General features: G+C 45.3%; 42 non-coding genes across 42 annotated transcripts; 11 read left to right on the plus strand and 31 right to left on the minus strand.

The window, feature by feature from the left end:
• Window positions 1-165: 165 nt before the first annotated feature.
• On the minus strand, window positions 166-237 carry TRNAA-UGC (transfer RNA alanine (anticodon UGC)). The gene has a single exon. It is a non-coding gene; the product is annotated as a tRNA-Ala (tRNA).
• A 137-nt stretch (window positions 238-374) lies between these two features.
• Window positions 375-447, plus strand: TRNAM-CAU (transfer RNA methionine (anticodon CAU)). The gene has a single exon. It is a non-coding gene; the product is annotated as a tRNA-Met (tRNA).
• A 193-nt stretch (window positions 448-640) lies between these two features.
• On the minus strand, window positions 641-712 carry TRNAA-CGC (transfer RNA alanine (anticodon CGC)). The gene has a single exon. It is a non-coding gene; the product is annotated as a tRNA-Ala (tRNA).
• Window positions 713-1,326: 614 nt separating this feature from the next.
• Window positions 1,327-1,412, minus strand: TRNAY-GUA (transfer RNA tyrosine (anticodon GUA)). Its single transcript is given in 2 exon segments — window positions 1,327-1,362; window positions 1,376-1,412. It is a non-coding gene; the product is annotated as a tRNA-Tyr (tRNA).
• Window positions 1,413-1,842: 430 nt separating this feature from the next.
• On the minus strand, window positions 1,843-1,914 carry TRNAA-UGC (transfer RNA alanine (anticodon UGC)). The gene has a single exon. It is a non-coding gene; the product is annotated as a tRNA-Ala (tRNA).
• A 137-nt stretch (window positions 1,915-2,051) lies between these two features.
• On the plus strand, window positions 2,052-2,124 carry TRNAM-CAU (transfer RNA methionine (anticodon CAU)). The gene has a single exon. It is a non-coding gene; the product is annotated as a tRNA-Met (tRNA).
• Window positions 2,125-2,317: 193 nt separating this feature from the next.
• Window positions 2,318-2,389, minus strand: TRNAA-CGC (transfer RNA alanine (anticodon CGC)). The gene has a single exon. It is a non-coding gene; the product is annotated as a tRNA-Ala (tRNA).
• A 614-nt stretch (window positions 2,390-3,003) lies between these two features.
• On the minus strand, window positions 3,004-3,089 carry TRNAY-GUA (transfer RNA tyrosine (anticodon GUA)). The gene is given in 2 exon segments: window positions 3,004-3,039; window positions 3,053-3,089. It is a non-coding gene; the product is annotated as a tRNA-Tyr (tRNA).
• A 430-nt stretch (window positions 3,090-3,519) lies between these two features.
• On the minus strand, window positions 3,520-3,591 carry TRNAA-UGC (transfer RNA alanine (anticodon UGC)). Its single transcript has one exon. It is a non-coding gene; the product is annotated as a tRNA-Ala (tRNA).
• Window positions 3,592-3,728: 137 nt separating this feature from the next.
• On the plus strand, window positions 3,729-3,801 carry TRNAM-CAU (transfer RNA methionine (anticodon CAU)). The gene has a single exon. It is a non-coding gene; the product is annotated as a tRNA-Met (tRNA).
• A 193-nt stretch (window positions 3,802-3,994) lies between these two features.
• Window positions 3,995-4,066, minus strand: TRNAA-CGC (transfer RNA alanine (anticodon CGC)). Its single transcript has one exon. It is a non-coding gene; the product is annotated as a tRNA-Ala (tRNA).
• A 614-nt stretch (window positions 4,067-4,680) lies between these two features.
• On the minus strand, window positions 4,681-4,766 carry TRNAY-GUA (transfer RNA tyrosine (anticodon GUA)). Its single transcript is given in 2 exon segments — window positions 4,681-4,716; window positions 4,730-4,766. It is a non-coding gene; the product is annotated as a tRNA-Tyr (tRNA).
• Window positions 4,767-5,196: 430 nt separating this feature from the next.
• TRNAA-UGC (transfer RNA alanine (anticodon UGC)) lies at window positions 5,197-5,268 on the minus strand. The gene has a single exon. It is a non-coding gene; the product is annotated as a tRNA-Ala (tRNA).
• A 137-nt stretch (window positions 5,269-5,405) lies between these two features.
• TRNAM-CAU (transfer RNA methionine (anticodon CAU)) lies at window positions 5,406-5,478 on the plus strand. The gene has a single exon. It is a non-coding gene; the product is annotated as a tRNA-Met (tRNA).
• Window positions 5,479-5,671: 193 nt separating this feature from the next.
• On the minus strand, window positions 5,672-5,743 carry TRNAA-CGC (transfer RNA alanine (anticodon CGC)). Its single transcript has one exon. It is a non-coding gene; the product is annotated as a tRNA-Ala (tRNA).
• A 614-nt stretch (window positions 5,744-6,357) lies between these two features.
• TRNAY-GUA (transfer RNA tyrosine (anticodon GUA)) lies at window positions 6,358-6,443 on the minus strand. Its single transcript is given in 2 exon segments — window positions 6,358-6,393; window positions 6,407-6,443. It is a non-coding gene; the product is annotated as a tRNA-Tyr (tRNA).
• A 430-nt stretch (window positions 6,444-6,873) lies between these two features.
• Window positions 6,874-6,945, minus strand: TRNAA-UGC (transfer RNA alanine (anticodon UGC)). The gene has a single exon. It is a non-coding gene; the product is annotated as a tRNA-Ala (tRNA).
• A 137-nt stretch (window positions 6,946-7,082) lies between these two features.
• On the plus strand, window positions 7,083-7,155 carry TRNAM-CAU (transfer RNA methionine (anticodon CAU)). The gene has a single exon. It is a non-coding gene; the product is annotated as a tRNA-Met (tRNA).
• Window positions 7,156-7,348: 193 nt separating this feature from the next.
• TRNAA-CGC (transfer RNA alanine (anticodon CGC)) lies at window positions 7,349-7,420 on the minus strand. The gene has a single exon. It is a non-coding gene; the product is annotated as a tRNA-Ala (tRNA).
• A 614-nt stretch (window positions 7,421-8,034) lies between these two features.
• TRNAY-GUA (transfer RNA tyrosine (anticodon GUA)) lies at window positions 8,035-8,120 on the minus strand. The gene is given in 2 exon segments: window positions 8,035-8,070; window positions 8,084-8,120. It is a non-coding gene; the product is annotated as a tRNA-Tyr (tRNA).
• Window positions 8,121-8,550: 430 nt separating this feature from the next.
• Window positions 8,551-8,622, minus strand: TRNAA-UGC (transfer RNA alanine (anticodon UGC)). Its single transcript has one exon. It is a non-coding gene; the product is annotated as a tRNA-Ala (tRNA).
• A 137-nt stretch (window positions 8,623-8,759) lies between these two features.
• On the plus strand, window positions 8,760-8,832 carry TRNAM-CAU (transfer RNA methionine (anticodon CAU)). The gene has a single exon. It is a non-coding gene; the product is annotated as a tRNA-Met (tRNA).
• Window positions 8,833-9,025: 193 nt separating this feature from the next.
• On the minus strand, window positions 9,026-9,097 carry TRNAA-CGC (transfer RNA alanine (anticodon CGC)). Its single transcript has one exon. It is a non-coding gene; the product is annotated as a tRNA-Ala (tRNA).
• A 614-nt stretch (window positions 9,098-9,711) lies between these two features.
• On the minus strand, window positions 9,712-9,797 carry TRNAY-GUA (transfer RNA tyrosine (anticodon GUA)). The gene is given in 2 exon segments: window positions 9,712-9,747; window positions 9,761-9,797. It is a non-coding gene; the product is annotated as a tRNA-Tyr (tRNA).
• A 430-nt stretch (window positions 9,798-10,227) lies between these two features.
• Window positions 10,228-10,299, minus strand: TRNAA-UGC (transfer RNA alanine (anticodon UGC)). Its single transcript has one exon. It is a non-coding gene; the product is annotated as a tRNA-Ala (tRNA).
• Window positions 10,300-10,436: 137 nt separating this feature from the next.
• Window positions 10,437-10,509, plus strand: TRNAM-CAU (transfer RNA methionine (anticodon CAU)). The gene has a single exon. It is a non-coding gene; the product is annotated as a tRNA-Met (tRNA).
• A 193-nt stretch (window positions 10,510-10,702) lies between these two features.
• Window positions 10,703-10,774, minus strand: TRNAA-CGC (transfer RNA alanine (anticodon CGC)). The gene has a single exon. It is a non-coding gene; the product is annotated as a tRNA-Ala (tRNA).
• A 614-nt stretch (window positions 10,775-11,388) lies between these two features.
• TRNAY-GUA (transfer RNA tyrosine (anticodon GUA)) lies at window positions 11,389-11,474 on the minus strand. The gene is given in 2 exon segments: window positions 11,389-11,424; window positions 11,438-11,474. It is a non-coding gene; the product is annotated as a tRNA-Tyr (tRNA).
• A 430-nt stretch (window positions 11,475-11,904) lies between these two features.
• TRNAA-UGC (transfer RNA alanine (anticodon UGC)) lies at window positions 11,905-11,976 on the minus strand. Its single transcript has one exon. It is a non-coding gene; the product is annotated as a tRNA-Ala (tRNA).
• A 137-nt stretch (window positions 11,977-12,113) lies between these two features.
• On the plus strand, window positions 12,114-12,186 carry TRNAM-CAU (transfer RNA methionine (anticodon CAU)). The gene has a single exon. It is a non-coding gene; the product is annotated as a tRNA-Met (tRNA).
• A 193-nt stretch (window positions 12,187-12,379) lies between these two features.
• On the minus strand, window positions 12,380-12,451 carry TRNAA-CGC (transfer RNA alanine (anticodon CGC)). Its single transcript has one exon. It is a non-coding gene; the product is annotated as a tRNA-Ala (tRNA).
• A 614-nt stretch (window positions 12,452-13,065) lies between these two features.
• On the minus strand, window positions 13,066-13,151 carry TRNAY-GUA (transfer RNA tyrosine (anticodon GUA)). Its single transcript is given in 2 exon segments — window positions 13,066-13,101; window positions 13,115-13,151. It is a non-coding gene; the product is annotated as a tRNA-Tyr (tRNA).
• Window positions 13,152-13,581: 430 nt separating this feature from the next.
• TRNAA-UGC (transfer RNA alanine (anticodon UGC)) lies at window positions 13,582-13,653 on the minus strand. The gene has a single exon. It is a non-coding gene; the product is annotated as a tRNA-Ala (tRNA).
• A 137-nt stretch (window positions 13,654-13,790) lies between these two features.
• Window positions 13,791-13,863, plus strand: TRNAM-CAU (transfer RNA methionine (anticodon CAU)). Its single transcript has one exon. It is a non-coding gene; the product is annotated as a tRNA-Met (tRNA).
• Window positions 13,864-14,056: 193 nt separating this feature from the next.
• On the minus strand, window positions 14,057-14,128 carry TRNAA-CGC (transfer RNA alanine (anticodon CGC)). The gene has a single exon. It is a non-coding gene; the product is annotated as a tRNA-Ala (tRNA).
• A 614-nt stretch (window positions 14,129-14,742) lies between these two features.
• TRNAY-GUA (transfer RNA tyrosine (anticodon GUA)) lies at window positions 14,743-14,828 on the minus strand. Its single transcript is given in 2 exon segments — window positions 14,743-14,778; window positions 14,792-14,828. It is a non-coding gene; the product is annotated as a tRNA-Tyr (tRNA).
• Window positions 14,829-15,258: 430 nt separating this feature from the next.
• Window positions 15,259-15,330, minus strand: TRNAA-UGC (transfer RNA alanine (anticodon UGC)). The gene has a single exon. It is a non-coding gene; the product is annotated as a tRNA-Ala (tRNA).
• Window positions 15,331-15,467: 137 nt separating this feature from the next.
• On the plus strand, window positions 15,468-15,540 carry TRNAM-CAU (transfer RNA methionine (anticodon CAU)). The gene has a single exon. It is a non-coding gene; the product is annotated as a tRNA-Met (tRNA).
• Window positions 15,541-15,733: 193 nt separating this feature from the next.
• On the minus strand, window positions 15,734-15,805 carry TRNAA-CGC (transfer RNA alanine (anticodon CGC)). The gene has a single exon. It is a non-coding gene; the product is annotated as a tRNA-Ala (tRNA).
• Window positions 15,806-16,419: 614 nt separating this feature from the next.
• On the minus strand, window positions 16,420-16,505 carry TRNAY-GUA (transfer RNA tyrosine (anticodon GUA)). The gene is given in 2 exon segments: window positions 16,420-16,455; window positions 16,469-16,505. It is a non-coding gene; the product is annotated as a tRNA-Tyr (tRNA).
• Window positions 16,506-16,935: 430 nt separating this feature from the next.
• Window positions 16,936-17,007, minus strand: TRNAA-UGC (transfer RNA alanine (anticodon UGC)). The gene has a single exon. It is a non-coding gene; the product is annotated as a tRNA-Ala (tRNA).
• Window positions 17,008-17,144: 137 nt separating this feature from the next.
• On the plus strand, window positions 17,145-17,217 carry TRNAM-CAU (transfer RNA methionine (anticodon CAU)). Its single transcript has one exon. It is a non-coding gene; the product is annotated as a tRNA-Met (tRNA).
• The last annotated feature ends 104 nt before the right edge of the window (window positions 17,218-17,321 follow it).

The following is a 17,321-nucleotide window of genomic DNA, read 5'->3' on the forward strand; positions in this document are numbered from 1 at the left end:
GTATAAGCATCAAAAATGAGATAGCCCCATTTCATGGGTTTTTTCAAGGCAAACGTCTCACAGTTTAAGTGGGGTTGGTATCCCAGTTGCATGACATATCTCTTCCTTAATACTGATAGCCAGCCTTGTTTTCTGCCAAAATCCGAGACAAGCATGGCAAAAGTCTGGAGATGCCGGGGATTGAACCCGGGGCCTCATACATGCAAAGCATGCGCTCTACCACTGAGCTACATCCCCATGTCTGCCAAGTTTTACTGGCTGCCAAGTCAACCCATTTGACACTGCAGCATAAAGTCTCAGCCAGGAAAATCCTTAAGCCTCGTACCTGGAATATCTTCATGGTCTATAGTCCTATTTAGAGATGCTTGTGTGCAGCCTTCTTAGCGCAGTAGGCAGCGCGTCAGTCTCATAATCTGAAGGTCCTGAGTTCGATCCTCAGAGAGGGCATTTATTTCCTCCTTTTGGCAAGCAAAATTCTCAGATTTTCTTGAAAAGTGGAAACTATGCCTACTCCAAACACATTTTTCAAAGCAAACAATTTAAGCGGGGTTCTGACCCCCAACTGCCCGAGAAACCTCTACTTTCCACAAGATGGCAGGCTAGCCTTCTGGAAAAAGCCAAGATAGAGAACAGAGACTCCTGGAGATGCCGGGGATTGAACCCGGGGCCTCATACATGCGAAGCATGCGCTCTACCACTGAGCTACATCCCCTCGACTGCACTCTAACGTTTTGCTGGATGCAAGGAGACTCTGAAGCCCATGGACTGCAAAGTCTCGATTTGAGACTAGAATGTAAAGTGTCAGGCTTGGAATTGCTCACACCTCACGTGTGAACTGTCTTCATGGAGCATATATTTAGTGCAATCAGGGATCGATTCTCCGGCAGGGCTTTTATTTGCTCAGTTTGGAATGCAAAACTTCTCAGGATTCCCAAAAATGTGACAACTATTGGTCTACTTTCCTGCTTGCTCAGCCTTTCGGGAGATGATTCCATTGGATATTCCCTCTTGCCCATCGGTATACATTCAAATTGAAGGCAAGTCATAGTGTGATTGGCTGCCAAGCAGCTACCTTTGGAGCAGTGCAATTGGAAGTCTGCCAAGGGCATACATATATTAATGCAACGCTTTGGTATTAGTTCTGATCAGCAGGTTTCCTTGACTGTTCTTCACACCTCCCCTAGCGACGACTATGTCATCCATTCCCTTTGAAAGCAGATAGAGTACGCTTCTTTTCCGGTATTTATCGAAGCTCTGGGAATTTTTCATAGTCAATGGAAGGTATTGTTGATTCAAAGCAAAAGCCATGGAAATTAAACCACAAAATCCTTCGAGCCGGATTTGAACCAGCGACCTAAGGATGCCTGAATTTATGCTACAGTCCTCCGCTCTACCAACTGAGCTATCGAAGGAGTAGTGGCAAACTTCCGTAGCACCAAAATTATCTCTCGCTCAAGAAAGGTTGTGGAGGGTGGGGACCAGGAGCAGACAGATGCACATCATCAATATTACCTGCCACTCCCCCTCAAAGTTACCAGAAAAGTAAGAGTCTCTGCTTTCGAGGAAGAACCCTTACCAATGACCAAGAGGGCTGCCACAGATTTCTATCCTAAATGTATTAAGATTGCCAAGATTAATCATCACTTTGATGGCTTAAACAAGTAAGATTCTTCTGTTGTATAAGCATCAAAAATGAGATAGCCCCATTTCATGGGTTTTTTCAAGGCAAACGTCTCACAGTTTAAGTGGGGTTGGTATCCCAGTTGCATGACATATCTCTTCCTTAATACTGATAGCCAGCCTTGTTTTCTGCCAAAATCCGAGACAAGCATGGCAAAAGTCTGGAGATGCCGGGGATTGAACCCGGGGCCTCATACATGCAAAGCATGCGCTCTACCACTGAGCTACATCCCCATGTCTGCCAAGTTTTACTGGCTGCCAAGTCAACCCATTTGACACTGCAGCATAAAGTCTCAGCCAGGAAAATCCTTAAGCCTCGTACCTGGAATATCTTCATGGTCTATAGTCCTATTTAGAGATGCTTGTGTGCAGCCTTCTTAGCGCAGTAGGCAGCGCGTCAGTCTCATAATCTGAAGGTCCTGAGTTCGATCCTCAGAGAGGGCATTTCTTTCCTCCTTTTGGCAAGCAAAATTCTCAGATTTTCTTGAAAAGTGGAAACTATGCCTACTCCAAACACATTTTTCAAAGCAAACAATTTAAGCGGGGTTCTGACCCCCAACTGCCCGAGAAACCTCTACTTTCCACAAGATGGCAGGCTAGCCTTCTGGAAAAAGCCAAGATAGAGAACAGAGACTCCTGGAGATGCCGGGGATTGAACCCGGGGCCTCATACATGCGAAGCATGCGCTCTACCACTGAGCTACATCCCCTCGACTGCACTCTAACGTTTTGCTGGATGCAAGGAGACTCTGAAGCCCATGGACTGCAAAGTCTCGATTTGAGACTAGAATGTAAAGTGTCAGGCTTGGAATTGCTCACACCTCACGTGTGAACTGTCTTCATGGAGCATATATTTAGTGCAATCAGGGATCGATTCTCCGGCAGGGCTTTTATTTGCTCAGTTTGGAATGCAAAACTTCTCAGGATTCCCAAAAATGTGACAACTATTGGTCTACTTTCCTGCTTGCTCAGCCTTTCGGGAGATGATTCCATTGGATATTCCCTCTTGCCCATCGGTATACATTCAAATTGAAGGCAAGTCATAGTGTGATTGGCTGCCAAGCAGCTACCTTTGGAGCAGTGCAATTGGAAGTCTGCCAAGGGCATACATATATTAATGCAACGCTTTGGTATTAGTTCTGATCAGCAGGTTTCCTTGACTGTTCTTCACACCTCCCCTAGCGACGACTATGTCATCCATTCCCTTTGAAAGCAGATAGAGTACGCTTCTTTTCCGGTATTTATCGAAGCTCTGGGAATTTTTCATAGTCAATGGAAGGTATTGTTGATTCAAAGCAAAAGCCATGGAAATTAAACCACAAAATCCTTCGAGCCGGATTTGAACCAGCGACCTAAGGATGCCTGAATTTATGCTACAGTCCTCCGCTCTACCAACTGAGCTATCGAAGGAGTAGTGGCAAACTTCCGTAGCACCAAAATTATCTCTCGCTCAAGAAAGGTTGTGGAGGGTGGGGACCAGGAGCAGACAGATGCACATCATCAATATTACCTGCCACTCCCCCTCAAAGTTACCAGAAAAGTAAGAGTCTCTGCTTTCGAGGAAGAACCCTTACCAATGACCAAGAGGGCTGCCACAGATTTCTATCCTAAATGTATTAAGATTGCCAAGATTAATCATCACTTTGATGGCTTAAACAAGTAAGATTCTTCTGTTGTATAAGCATCAAAAATGAGATAGCCCCATTTCATGGGTTTTTTCAAGGCAAACGTCTCACAGTTTAAGTGGGGTTGGTATCCCAGTTGCATGACATATCTCTTCCTTAATACTGATAGCCAGCCTTGTTTTCTGCCAAAATCCGAGACAAGCATGGCAAAAGTCTGGAGATGCCGGGGATTGAACCCGGGGCCTCATACATGCAAAGCATGCGCTCTACCACTGAGCTACATCCCCATGTCTGCCAAGTTTTACTGGCTGCCAAGTCAACCCATTTGACACTGCAGCATAAAGTCTCAGCCAGGAAAATCCTTAAGCCTCGTACCTGGAATATCTTCATGGTCTATAGTCCTATTTAGAGATGCGTGTGTGCAGCCTTCTTAGCGCAGTAGGCAGCGCGTCAGTCTCATAATCTGAAGGTCCTGAGTTCGATCCTCAGAGAGGGCATTTATTTCCTCCTTTTGGCAAGCAAAATTCTCAGATTTTCTTGAAAAGTGGAAACTATGCCTACTCCAAACACATTTTTCAAAGCAAACAATTTAAGCGGGGTTCTGACCCCCAACTGCCCGAGAAACCTCTACTTTCCACAAGATGGCAGGCTAGCCTTCTGGAAAAAGCCAAGATAGAGAACAGAGACTCCTGGAGATGCCGGGGATTGAACCCGGGGCCTCATACATGCGAAGCATGCGCTCTACCACTGAGCTACATCCCCTCGACTGCACTCTAACGTTTTGCTGGATGCAAGGAGACTCTGAAGCCCATGGACTGCAAAGTCTCGATTTGAGACTAGAATGTAAAGTGTCAGGCTTGGAATTGCTCACACCTCACGTGTGAACTGTCTTCATGGAGCATATATTTAGTGCAATCAGGGATCGATTCTCCGGCAGGGCTTTTATTTGCTCAGTTTGGAATGCAAAACTTCTCAGGATTCCCAAAAATGTGACAACTATTGGTCTACTTTCCTGCTTGCTCAGCCTTTCGGGAGATGATTCCATTGGATATTCCCTCTTGCCCATCGGTATACATTCAAATTGAAGGCAAGTCATAGTGTGATTGGCTGCCAAGCAGCTACCTTTGGAGCAGTGCAATTGGAAGTCTGCCAAGGGCATACATATATTAATGCAACGCTTTGGTATTAGTTCTGATCAGCAGGTTTCCTTGACTGTTCTTCACACCTCCCCTAGCGACGACTATGTCATCCATTCCCTTTGAAAGCAGATAGAGTACGCTTCTTTTCCGGTATTTATCGAAGCTCTGGGAATTTTTCATAGTCAATGGAAGGTATTGTTGATTCAAAGCAAAAGCCATGGAAATTAAACCACAAAATCCTTCGAGCCGGATTTGAACCAGCGACCTAAGGATGCCTGAATTTATGCTACAGTCCTCCGCTCTACCAACTGAGCTATCGAAGGAGTAGTGGCAAACTTCCGTAGCACCAAAATTATCTCTCGCTCAAGAAAGGTTGTGGAGGGTGGGGACCAGGAGCAGACAGATGCACATCATCAATATTACCTGCCACTCCCCCTCAAAGTTACCAGAAAAGTAAGAGTCTCTGCTTTCGAGGAAGAACCCTTACCAATGACCAAGAGGGCTGCCACAGATTTCTATCCTAAATGTATTAAGATTGCCAAGATTAATCATCACTTTGATGGCTTAAACAAGTAAGATTCTTCTGTTGTATAAGCATCAAAAATGAGATAGCCCCATTTCATGGGTTTTTTCAAGGCAAACGTCTCACAGTTTAAGTGGGGTTGGTATCCCAGTTGCATGACATATCTCTTCCTTAATACTGATAGCCAGCCTTGTTTTCTGCCAAAATCCGAGACAAGCATGGCAAAAGTCTGGAGATGCCGGGGATTGAACCCGGGGCCTCATACATGCAAAGCATGCGCTCTACCACTGAGCTACATCCCCATGTCTGCCAAGTTTTACTGGCTGCCAAGTCAACCCATTTGACACTGCAGCATAAAGTCTCAGCCAGGAAAATCCTTAAGCCTCGTACCTGGAATATCTTCATGGTCTATAGTCCTATTTAGAGATGCTTGTGTGCAGCCTTCTTAGCGCAGTAGGCAGCGCGTCAGTCTCATAATCTGAAGGTCCTGAGTTCGATCCTCAGAGAGGGCATTTCTTTCCTCCTTTTGGCAAGCAAAATTCTCAGATTTTCTTGAAAAGTGGAAACTATGCCTACTCCAAACACATTTTTCAAAGCAAACAATTTAAGCGGGGTTCTGACCCCCAACTGCCCGAGAAACCTCTACTTTCCACAAGATGGCAGGCTAGCCTTCTGGAAAAAGCCAAGATAGAGAACAGAGACTCCTGGAGATGCCGGGGATTGAACCCGGGGCCTCATACATGCGAAGCATGCGCTCTACCACTGAGCTACATCCCCTCGACTGCACTCTAACGTTTTGCTGGATGCAAGGAGACTCTGAAGCCCATGGACTGCAAAGTCTCGATTTGAGACTAGAATGTAAAGTGTCAGGCTTGGAATTGCTCACACCTCACGTGTGAACTGTCTTCATGGAGCATATATTTAGTGCAATCAGGGATCGATTCTCCGGCAGGGCTTTTATTTGCTCAGTTTGGAATGCAAAACTTCTCAGGATTCCCAAAAATGTGACAACTATTGGTCTACTTTCCTGCTTGCTCAGCCTTTCGGGAGATGATTCCATTGGATATTCCCTCTTGCCCATCGGTATACATTCAAATTGAAGGCAAGTCATAGTGTGATTGGCTGCCAAGCAGCTACCTTTGGAGCAGTGCAATTGGAAGTCTGCCAAGGGCATACATATATTAATGCAACGCTTTGGTATTAGTTCTGATCAGCAGGTTTCCTTGACTGTTCTTCACACCTCCCCTAGCGACGACTATGTCATCCATTCCCTTTGAAAGCAGATAGAGTACGCTTCTTTTCCGGTATTTATCGAAGCTCTGGGAATTTTTCATAGTCAATGGAAGGTATTGTTGATTCAAAGCAAAAGCCATGGAAATTAAACCACAAAATCCTTCGAGCCGGATTTGAACCAGCGACCTAAGGATGCCTGAATTTATGCTACAGTCCTCCGCTCTACCAACTGAGCTATCGAAGGAGTAGTGGCAAACTTCCGTAGCACCAAAATTATCTCTCGCTCAAGAAAGGTTGTGGAGGGTGGGGACCAGGAGCAGACAGATGCACATCATCAATATTACCTGCCACTCCCCCTCAAAGTTACCAGAAAAGTAAGAGTCTCTGCTTTCGAGGAAGAACCCTTACCAATGACCAAGAGGGCTGCCACAGATTTCTATCCTAAATGTATTAAGATTGCCAAGATTAATCATCACTTTGATGGCTTAAACAAGTAAGATTCTTCTGTTGTATAAGCATCAAAAATGAGATAGCCCCATTTCATGGGTTTTTTCAAGGCAAACGTCTCACAGTTTAAGTGGGGTTGGTATCCCAGTTGCATGACATATCTCTTCCTTAATACTGATAGCCAGCCTTGTTTTCTGCCAAAATCCGAGACAAGCATGGCAAAAGTCTGGAGATGCCGGGGATTGAACCCGGGGCCTCATACATGCAAAGCATGCGCTCTACCACTGAGCTACATCCCCATGTCTGCCAAGTTTTACTGGCTGCCAAGTCAACCCATTTGACACTGCAGCATAAAGTCTCAGCCAGGAAAATCCTTAAGCCTCGTACCTGGAATATCTTCATGGTCTATAGTCCTATTTAGAGATGCTTGTGTGCAGCCTTCTTAGCGCAGTAGGCAGCGCGTCAGTCTCATAATCTGAAGGTCCTGAGTTCGATCCTCAGAGAGGGCATTTCTTTCCTCCTTTTGGCAAGCAAAATTCTCAGATTTTCTTGAAAAGTGGAAACTATGCCTACTCCAAACACATTTTTCAAAGCAAACAATTTAAGCGGGGTTCTGACCCCCAACTGCCCGAGAAACCTCTACTTTCCACAAGATGGCAGGCTAGCCTTCTGGAAAAAGCCAAGATAGAGAACAGAGACTCCTGGAGATGCCGGGGATTGAACCCGGGGCCTCATACATGCGAAGCATGCGCTCTACCACTGAGCTACATCCCCTCGACTGCACTCTAACGTTTTGCTGGATGCAAGGAGACTCTGAAGCCCATGGACTGCAAAGTCTCGATTTGAGACTAGAATGTAAAGTGTCAGGCTTGGAATTGCTCACACCTCACGTGTGAACTGTCTTCATGGAGCATATATTTAGTGCAATCAGGGATCGATTCTCCGGCAGGGCTTTTATTTGCTCAGTTTGGAATGCAAAACTTCTCAGGATTCCCAAAAATGTGACAACTATTGGTCTACTTTCCTGCTTGCTCAGCCTTTCGGGAGATGATTCCATTGGATATTCCCTCTTGCCCATCGGTATACATTCAAATTGAAGGCAAGTCATAGTGTGATTGGCTGCCAAGCAGCTACCTTTGGAGCAGTGCAATTGGAAGTCTGCCAAGGGCATACATATATTAATGCAACGCTTTGGTATTAGTTCTGATCAGCAGGTTTCCTTGACTGTTCTTCACACCTCCCCTAGCGACGACTATGTCATCCATTCCCTTTGAAAGCAGATAGAGTACGCTTCTTTTCCGGTATTTATCGAAGCTCTGGGAATTTTTCATAGTCAATGGAAGGTATTGTTGATTCAAAGCAAAAGCCATGGAAATTAAACCACAAAATCCTTCGAGCCGGATTTGAACCAGCGACCTAAGGATGCCTGAATTTATGCTACAGTCCTCCGCTCTACCAACTGAGCTATCGAAGGAGTAGTGGCAAACTTCCGTAGCACCAAAATTATCTCTCGCTCAAGAAAGGTTGTGGAGGGTGGGGACCAGGAGCAGACAGATGCACATCATCAATATTACCTGCCACTCCCCCTCAAAGTTACCAGAAAAGTAAGAGTCTCTGCTTTCGAGGAAGAACCCTTACCAATGACCAAGAGGGCTGCCACAGATTTCTATCCTAAATGTATTAAGATTGCCAAGATTAATCATCACTTTGATGGCTTAAACAAGTAAGATTCTTCTGTTGTATAAGCATCAAAAATGAGATAGCCCCATTTCATGGGTTTTTTCAAGGCAAACGTCTCACAGTTTAAGTGGGGTTGGTATCCCAGTTGCATGACATATCTCTTCCTTAATACTGATAGCCAGCCTTGTTTTCTGCCAAAATCCGAGACAAGCATGGCAAAAGTCTGGAGATGCCGGGGATTGAACCCGGGGCCTCATACATGCAAAGCATGCGCTCTACCACTGAGCTACATCCCCATGTCTGCCAAGTTTTACTGGCTGCCAAGTCAACCCATTTGACACTGCAGCATAAAGTCTCAGCCAGGAAAATCCTTAAGCCTCGTACCTGGAATATCTTCATGGTCTATAGTCCTATTTAGAGATGCGTGTGTGCAGCCTTCTTAGCGCAGTAGGCAGCGCGTCAGTCTCATAATCTGAAGGTCCTGAGTTCGATCCTCAGAGAGGGCATTTATTTCCTCCTTTTGGCAAGCAAAATTCTCAGATTTTCTTGAAAAGTGGAAACTATGCCTACTCCAAACACATTTTTCAAAGCAAACAATTTAAGCGGGGTTCTGACCCCCAACTGCCCGAGAAACCTCTACTTTCCACAAGATGGCAGGCTAGCCTTCTGGAAAAAGCCAAGATAGAGAACAGAGACTCCTGGAGATGCCGGGGATTGAACCCGGGGCCTCATACATGCGAAGCATGCGCTCTACCACTGAGCTACATCCCCTCGACTGCACTCTAACGTTTTGCTGGATGCAAGGAGACTCTGAAGCCCATGGACTGCAAAGTCTCGATTTGAGACTAGAATGTAAAGTGTCAGGCTTGGAATTGCTCACACCTCACGTGTGAACTGTCTTCATGGAGCATATATTTAGTGCAATCAGGGATCGATTCTCCGGCAGGGCTTTTATTTGCTCAGTTTGGAATGCAAAACTTCTCAGGATTCCCAAAAATGTGACAACTATTGGTCTACTTTCCTGCTTGCTCAGCCTTTCGGGAGATGATTCCATTGGATATTCCCTCTTGCCCATCGGTATACATTCAAATTGAAGGCAAGTCATAGTGTGATTGGCTGCCAAGCAGCTACCTTTGGAGCAGTGCAATTGGAAGTCTGCCAAGGGCATACATATATTAATGCAACGCTTTGGTATTAGTTCTGATCAGCAGGTTTCCTTGACTGTTCTTCACACCTCCCCTAGCGACGACTATGTCATCCATTCCCTTTGAAAGCAGATAGAGTACGCTTCTTTTCCGGTATTTATCGAAGCTCTGGGAATTTTTCATAGTCAATGGAAGGTATTGTTGATTCAAAGCAAAAGCCATGGAAATTAAACCACAAAATCCTTCGAGCCGGATTTGAACCAGCGACCTAAGGATGCCTGAATTTATGCTACAGTCCTCCGCTCTACCAACTGAGCTATCGAAGGAGTAGTGGCAAACTTCCGTAGCACCAAAATTATCTCTCGCTCAAGAAAGGTTGTGGAGGGTGGGGACCAGGAGCAGACAGATGCACATCATCAATATTACCTGCCACTCCCCCTCAAAGTTACCAGAAAAGTAAGAGTCTCTGCTTTCGAGGAAGAACCCTTACCAATGACCAAGAGGGCTGCCACAGATTTCTATCCTAAATGTATTAAGATTGCCAAGATTAATCATCACTTTGATGGCTTAAACAAGTAAGATTCTTCTGTTGTATAAGCATCAAAAATGAGATAGCCCCATTTCATGGGTTTTTTCAAGGCAAACGTCTCACAGTTTAAGTGGGGTTGGTATCCCAGTTGCATGACATATCTCTTCCTTAATACTGATAGCCAGCCTTGTTTTCTGCCAAAATCCGAGACAAGCATGGCAAAAGTCTGGAGATGCCGGGGATTGAACCCGGGGCCTCATACATGCAAAGCATGCGCTCTACCACTGAGCTACATCCCCATGTCTGCCAAGTTTTACTGGCTGCCAAGTCAACCCATTTGACACTGCAGCATAAAGTCTCAGCCAGGAAAATCCTTAAGCCTCGTACCTGGAATATCTTCATGGTCTATAGTCCTATTTAGAGATGCGTGTGTGCAGCCTTCTTAGCGCAGTAGGCAGCGCGTCAGTCTCATAATCTGAAGGTCCTGAGTTCGATCCTCAGAGAGGGCATTTATTTCCTCCTTTTGGCAAGCAAAATTCTCAGATTTTCTTGAAAAGTGGAAACTATGCCTACTCCAAACACATTTTTCAAAGCAAACAATTTAAGCGGGGTTCTGACCCCCAACTGCCCGAGAAACCTCTACTTTCCACAAGATGGCAGGCTAGCCTTCTGGAAAAAGCCAAGATAGAGAACAGAGACTCCTGGAGATGCCGGGGATTGAACCCGGGGCCTCATACATGCGAAGCATGCGCTCTACCACTGAGCTACATCCCCTCGACTGCACTCTAACGTTTTGCTGGATGCAAGGAGACTCTGAAGCCCATGGACTGCAAAGTCTCGATTTGAGACTAGAATGTAAAGTGTCAGGCTTGGAATTGCTCACACCTCACGTGTGAACTGTCTTCATGGAGCATATATTTAGTGCAATCAGGGATCGATTCTCCGGCAGGGCTTTTATTTGCTCAGTTTGGAATGCAAAACTTCTCAGGATTCCCAAAAATGTGACAACTATTGGTCTACTTTCCTGCTTGCTCAGCCTTTCGGGAGATGATTCCATTGGATATTCCCTCTTGCCCATCGGTATACATTCAAATTGAAGGCAAGTCATAGTGTGATTGGCTGCCAAGCAGCTACCTTTGGAGCAGTGCAATTGGAAGTCTGCCAAGGGCATACATATATTAATGCAACGCTTTGGTATTAGTTCTGATCAGCAGGTTTCCTTGACTGTTCTTCACACCTCCCCTAGCGACGACTATGTCATCCATTCCCTTTGAAAGCAGATAGAGTACGCTTCTTTTCCGGTATTTATCGAAGCTCTGGGAATTTTTCATAGTCAATGGAAGGTATTGTTGATTCAAAGCAAAAGCCATGGAAATTAAACCACAAAATCCTTCGAGCCGGATTTGAACCAGCGACCTAAGGATGCCTGAATTTATGCTACAGTCCTCCGCTCTACCAACTGAGCTATCGAAGGAGTAGTGGCAAACTTCCGTAGCACCAAAATTATCTCTCGCTCAAGAAAGGTTGTGGAGGGTGGGGACCAGGAGCAGACAGATGCACATCATCAATATTACCTGCCACTCCCCCTCAAAGTTACCAGAAAAGTAAGAGTCTCTGCTTTCGAGGAAGAACCCTTACCAATGACCAAGAGGGCTGCCACAGATTTCTATCCTAAATGTATTAAGATTGCCAAGATTAATCATCACTTTGATGGCTTAAACAAGTAAGATTCTTCTGTTGTATAAGCATCAAAAATGAGATAGCCCCATTTCATGGGTTTTTTCAAGGCAAACGTCTCACAGTTTAAGTGGGGTTGGTATCCCAGTTGCATGACATATCTCTTCCTTAATACTGATAGCCAGCCTTGTTTTCTGCCAAAATCCGAGACAAGCATGGCAAAAGTCTGGAGATGCCGGGGATTGAACCCGGGGCCTCATACATGCAAAGCATGCGCTCTACCACTGAGCTACATCCCCATGTCTGCCAAGTTTTACTGGCTGCCAAGTCAACCCATTTGACACTGCAGCATAAAGTCTCAGCCAGGAAAATCCTTAAGCCTCGTACCTGGAATATCTTCATGGTCTATAGTCCTATTTAGAGATGCTTGTGTGCAGCCTTCTTAGCGCAGTAGGCAGCGCGTCAGTCTCATAATCTGAAGGTCCTGAGTTCGATCCTCAGAGAGGGCATTTCTTTCCTCCTTTTGGCAAGCAAAATTCTCAGATTTTCTTGAAAAGTGGAAACTATGCCTACTCCAAACACATTTTTCAAAGCAAACAATTTAAGCGGGGTTCTGACCCCCAACTGCCCGAGAAACCTCTACTTTCCACAAGATGGCAGGCTAGCCTTCTGGAAAAAGCCAAGATAGAGAACAGAGACTCCTGGAGATGCCGGGGATTGAACCCGGGGCCTCATACATGCGAAGCATGCGCTCTACCACTGAGCTACATCCCCTCGACTGCACTCTAACGTTTTGCTGGATGCAAGGAGACTCTGAAGCCCATGGACTGCAAAGTCTCGATTTGAGACTAGAATGTAAAGTGTCAGGCTTGGAATTGCTCACACCTCACGTGTGAACTGTCTTCATGGAGCATATATTTAGTGCAATCAGGGATCGATTCTCCGGCAGGGCTTTTATTTGCTCAGTTTGGAATGCAAAACTTCTCAGGATTCCCAAAAATGTGACAACTATTGGTCTACTTTCCTGCTTGCTCAGCCTTTCGGGAGATGATTCCATTGGATATTCCCTCTTGCCCATCGGTATACATTCAAATTGAAGGCAAGTCATAGTGTGATTGGCTGCCAAGCAGCTACCTTTGGAGCAGTGCAATTGGAAGTCTGCCAAGGGCATATATATATTAATGCAACGCTTTGGTATTAGTTCTGATCAGCAGGTTTCCTTGACTGTTCTTCACACCTCCCCTAGCGACGACTATGTCATCCATTCCCTTTGAAAGCAGATAGAGTACGCTTCTTTTCCGGTATTTATCGAAGCTCTGGGAATTTTTCATAGTCAATGGAAGGTATTGTTGATTCAAAGCAAAAGCCATGGAAATTAAACCACAAAATCCTTCGAGCCGGATTTGAACCAGCGACCTAAGGATGCCTGAATTTATGCTACAGTCCTCCGCTCTACCAACTGAGCTATCGAAGGAGTAGTGGCAAACTTCCGTAGCACCAAAATTATCTCTCGCTCAAGAAAGGTTGTGGAGGGTGGGGACCAGGAGCAGACAGATGCACATCATCAATATTACCTGCCACTCCCCCTCAAAGTTACCAGAAAAGTAAGAGTCTCTGCTTTCGAGGAAGAACCCTTACCAATGACCAAGAGGGCTGCCACAGATTTCTATCCTAAATGTATTAAGATTGCCAAGATTAATCATCACTTTGATGGCTTAAACAAGTAAGATTCTTCTGTTGTATAAGCATCAAAAATGAGATAGCCCCATTTCATGGGTTTTTTCAAGGCAAACGTCTCACAGTTTAAGTGGGGTTGGTATCCCAGTTGCATGACATATCTCTTCCTTAATACTGATAGCCAGCCTTGTTTTCTGCCAAAATCCGAGACAAGCATGGCAAAAGTCTGGAGATGCCGGGGATTGAACCCGGGGCCTCATACATGCAAAGCATGCGCTCTACCACTGAGCTACATCCCCATGTCTGCCAAGTTTTACTGGCTGCCAAGTCAACCCATTTGACACTGCAGCATAAAGTCTCAGCCAGGAAAATCCTTAAGCCTCGTACCTGGAATATCTTCATGGTCTATAGTCCTATTTAGAGATGCTTGTGTGCAGCCTTCTTAGCGCAGTAGGCAGCGCGTCAGTCTCATAATCTGAAGGTCCTGAGTTCGATCCTCAGAGAGGGCATTTATTTCCTCCTTTTGGCAAGCAAAATTCTCAGATTTTCTTGAAAAGTGGAAACTATGCCTACTCCAAACACATTTTTCAAAGCAAACAATTTAAGCGGGGTTCTGACCCCCAACTGCCCGAGAAACCTCTACTTTCCACAAGATGGCAGGCTAGCCTTCTGGAAAAAGCCAAGATAGAGAACAGAGACTCCTGGAGATGCCGGGGATTGAACCCGGGGCCTCATACATGCGAAGCATGCGCTCTACCACTGAGCTACATCCCCTCGACTGCACTCTAACGTTTTGCTGGATGCAAGGAGACTCTGAAGCCCATGGACTGCAAAGTCTCGATTTGAGACTAGAATGTAAAGTGTCAGGCTTGGAATTGCTCACACCTCACGTGTGAACTGTCTTCATGGAGCATATATTTAGTGCAATCAGGGATCGATTCTCCGGCAGGGCTTTTATTTGCTCAGTTTGGAATGCAAAACTTCTCAGGATTCCCAAAAATGTGACAACTATTGGTCTACTTTCCTGCTTGCTCAGCCTTTCGGGAGATGATTCCATTGGATATTCCCTCTTGCCCATCGGTATACATTCAAATTGAAGGCAAGTCATAGTGTGATTGGCTGCCAAGCAGCTACCTTTGGAGCAGTGCAATTGGAAGTCTGCCAAGGGCATACATATATTAATGCAACGCTTTGGTATTAGTTCTGATCAGCAGGTTTCCTTGACTGTTCTTCACACCTCCCCTAGCGACGACTATGTCATCCATTCCCTTTGAAAGCAGATAGAGTACGCTTCTTTTCCGGTATTTATCGAAGCTCTGGGAATTTTTCATAGTCAATGGAAGGTATTGTTGATTCAAAGCAAAAGCCATGGAAATTAAACCACAAAATCCTTCGAGCCGGATTTGAACCAGCGACCTAAGGATGCCTGAATTTATGCTACAGTCCTCCGCTCTACCAACTGAGCTATCGAAGGAGTAGTGGCAAACTTCCGTAGCACCAAAATTATCTCTCGCTCAAGAAAGGTTGTGGAGGGTGGGGACCAGGAGCAGACAGATGCACATCATCAATATTACCTGCCACTCCCCCTCAAAGTTACCAGAAAAGTAAGAGTCTCTGCTTTCGAGGAAGAACCCTTACCAATGACCAAGAGGGCTGCCACAGATTTCTATCCTAAATGTATTAAGATTGCCAAGATTAATCATCACTTTGATGGCTTAAACAAGTAAGATTCTTCTGTTGTATAAGCATCAAAAATGAGATAGCCCCATTTCATGGGTTTTTTCAAGGCAAACGTCTCACAGTTTAAGTGGGGTTGGTATCCCAGTTGCATGACATATCTCTTCCTTAATACTGATAGCCAGCCTTGTTTTCTGCCAAAATCCGAGACAAGCATGGCAAAAGTCTGGAGATGCCGGGGATTGAACCCGGGGCCTCATACATGCAAAGCATGCGCTCTACCACTGAGCTACATCCCCATGTCTGCCAAGTTTTACTGGCTGCCAAGTCAACCCATTTGACACTGCAGCATAAAGTCTCAGCCAGGAAAATCCTTAAGCCTCGTACCTGGAATATCTTCATGGTCTATAGTCCTATTTAGAGATGCTTGTGTGCAGCCTTCTTAGCGCAGTAGGCAGCGCGTCAGTCTCATAATCTGAAGGTCCTGAGTTCGATCCTCAGAGAGGGCATTTATTTCCTCCTTTTGGCAAGCAAAATTCTCAGATTTTCTTGAAAAGTGGAAACTATGCCTACTCCAAACACATTTTTCAAAGCAAACAATTTAAGCGGGGTTCTGACCCCCAACTGCCCGAGAAACCTCTACTTTCCACAAGATGGCAGGCTAGCCTTCTGGAAAAAGCCAAGATAGAGAACAGAGACTCCTGGAGATGCCGGGGATTGAACCCGGGGCCTCATACATGCGAAGCATGCGCTCTACCACTGAGCTACATCCCCTCGACTGCACTCTAACGTTTTGCTGGATGCAAGGAGACTCTGAAGCCCATGGACTGCAAAGTCTCGATTTGAGACTAGAATGTAAAGTGTCAGGCTTGGAATTGCTCACACCTCACGTGTGAACTGTCTTCATGGAGCATATATTTAGTGCAATCAGGGATCGATTCTCCGGCAGGGCTTTTATTTGCTCAGTTTGGAATGCAAAACTTCTCAGGATTCCCAAAAATGTGACAACTATTGGTCTACTTTCCTGCTTGCTCAGCCTTTCGGGAGATGATTCCATTGGATATTCCCTCTTGCCCATCGGTATACATTCAAATTGAAGGCAAGTCATAGTGTGATTGGCTGCCAAGCAGCTACCTTTGGAGCAGTGCAATTGGAAGTCTGCCAAGGGCATACATATATTAATGCAACGCTTTGGTATTAGTTCTGATCAGCAGGTTTCCTTGACTGTTCTTCACACCTCCCCTAGCGACGACTATGTCATCCATTCCCTTTGAAAGCAGATAGAGTACGCTTCTTTTCCGGTATTTATCGAAGCTCTGGGAATTTTTCATAGTCAATGGAAGGTATTGTTGATTCAAAGCAAAAGCCATGGAAATTAAACCACAAAATCCTTCGAGCCGGATTTGAACCAGCGACCTAAGGATGCCTGAATTTATGCTACAGTCCTCCGCTCTACCAACTGAGCTATCGAAGGAGTAGTGGCAAACTTCCGTAGCACCAAAATTATCTCTCGCTCAAGAAAGGTTGTGGAGGGTGGGGACCAGGAGCAGACAGATGCACATCATCAATATTACCTGCCACTCCCCCTCAAAGTTACCAGAAAAGTAAGAGTCTCTGCTTTCGAGGAAGAACCCTTACCAATGACCAAGAGGGCTGCCACAGATTTCTATCCTAAATGTATTAAGATTGCCAAGATTAATCATCACTTTGATGGCTTAAACAAGTAAGATTCTTCTGTTGTATAAGCATCAAAAATGAGATAGCCCCATTTCATGGGTTTTTTCAAGGCAAACGTCTCACAGTTTAAGTGGGGTTGGTATCCCAGTTGCATGACATATCTCTTCCTTAATACTGATAGCCAGCCTTGTTTTCTGCCAAAATCCGAGACAAGCATGGCAAAAGTCTGGAGATGCCGGGGATTGAACCCGGGGCCTCATACATGCAAAGCATGCGCTCTACCACTGAGCTACATCCCCATGTCTGCCAAGTTTTACTGGCTGCCAAGTCAACCCATTTGACACTGCAGCATAAAGTCTCAGCCAGGAAAATCCTTAAGCCTCGTACCTGGAATATCTTCATGGTCTATAGTCCTATTTAGAGATGCTTGTGTGCAGCCTTCTTAGCGCAGTAGGCAGCGCGTCAGTCTCATAATCTGAAGGTCCTGAGTTCGATCCTCAGAGAGGGCATTTATTTCCTCCTTTTGGCAAGCAAAATTCTCAGATTTTCTTGAAAAGTGGAAACTATGCCTACTCCAAACACATTTTTCAAAGCAAACAATTTAAGCGGGGTT

The sequence above is a fragment of the Lissotriton vulgaris genome, unplaced genomic scaffold, assembly GCF_964263255.1.
Source record: "Lissotriton vulgaris unplaced genomic scaffold, aLisVul1.2 SCAFFOLD_2797, whole genome shotgun sequence".
NCBI lineage: Eukaryota > Metazoa > Chordata > Amphibia > Caudata > Salamandridae > Lissotriton > Lissotriton vulgaris.